Source organism: Pteropus vampyrus, unplaced genomic scaffold (genome assembly GCF_000151845.1).
Source record: "Pteropus vampyrus isolate Shadow unplaced genomic scaffold, Pvam_2.0 Scaffold4, whole genome shotgun sequence".
NCBI classification, from domain to species: Eukaryota; Metazoa; Chordata; class Mammalia; order Chiroptera; family Pteropodidae; genus Pteropus; species Pteropus vampyrus.
The window spans coordinates 20,962,955-20,964,433 of record NW_011888785.1 but is presented as its reverse complement, the minus strand read 5'-3'; positions in this window follow the sequence as shown (position 1 = coordinate 20,964,433).

Below are 1,479 nucleotides of genomic sequence, written 5' to 3'. Positions count from 1 at the left end.
GTAACCAACCTTTCTTCTAAAAGGCCAGTGGCTTGTTTTTGTTTTTGTTTTTTATTACAATGAATGTGCTTTACATACATCAGGTCCATGCATAATGTGTGTAAATAATTATGGGATTTCTGGTATGGCTAGTTTTTCCTCTTCCACAATGTGGAAAAAAAATTGTAAATGAAAACAATTGTTTAAGATTTTCTTGTCGCTTTGGGGAAAAAAACAAATTCTCTTATTTTTTAATATGCTGGTTCCAAACACATTATTTTTATGAATTATACTTTCTAAAAGAGCAGATGTTACATGTTCTAGGGCTAAATGGACACAATAGTAATATCCGTCCAAGATCTACTGATGTTGCCCTGTACTTATACCTGTACAGTAGTACCCCCTTATCCGAAGATTTTTTCTCCTGTGGTTTCAGTTACCCCTGGTCAACCAAAGTCTGAAAATACTAAATGGAAAATTCAAAAAATAAACAATTCATAAGTTTTAAATTGCATGCTGTGCTAGTAGTATGATGAAACCTTGCACCTTCCTACTCCATTCCGGTTGGGATGTGAATCATCCCTGAGTCCAGTGTCTCCACACCACATAAACTCTCCACCCATTAGTTACTTAGTAGCCATCTGGATTATCAGATCAATTGTTGCTATATCACAGTGCTTGTGTTCAAGAAACCCTTAAGCAAGAGTAGTAATGCTGGCAATTTGGACGTGCCAGAGAAGCCGTAAGGTGCTTCCTTTAAGTGAAAAGTTATCTATAGATAGAAAAATAAATAGTATATGTAGAATTTGGTACTATTTGAGGTGTTAGGCATTCACTGGAGGTCTTGGAACATATCCTCTGTGGATAAGAGAGACGACTGTAGTTTTCTACCTACGTATATTCTGCACTGTATTACATGGCTTAAAATACCAATGAAGCCTAAAAAGGAACGAAATTTTAAGATGTTTTCAAATTTTCTCCATTTTGAAGATATCAAACTCTTTGTATGTGTTTTGTTGCCAAAAATAAATGAAATGAGAGCAAAAGTGCTTTTCCTAGTGCCTTAAATAATCACAGACCTAATTGTATAATAACTTATCCAAGAAAATAAAGGTTTACCCTTAAGTCCTTCTACAAGAAGTACAAAGCAAGCAGAATAATTCAAAGAAATTGCAAAGGTAAAATTTAAACATATATGATTGAGAAAAGAGTGATATAGAATAATAATCTGTATTATAAGAGGAGAATTCTAGAAACAGATTAAAACAGAGATAAAAAGGCAAAAATAATTCTACACTGATGATAGCCACAATATGGTTCATTTGTATTGAAAATATGCTCTGAATGAAAGCCCAGGCAGTGGAAATTAGAAACTGAGTATGAGGACTAAGAGAATTTATGATGTGAAATCACAAGAATTTGGTGACTCGATGAATGAGAAAGGTAAAGAGTAGCAGATGATATCAAAATTTATAGTTAAATTTTGACATCCTCAACAAT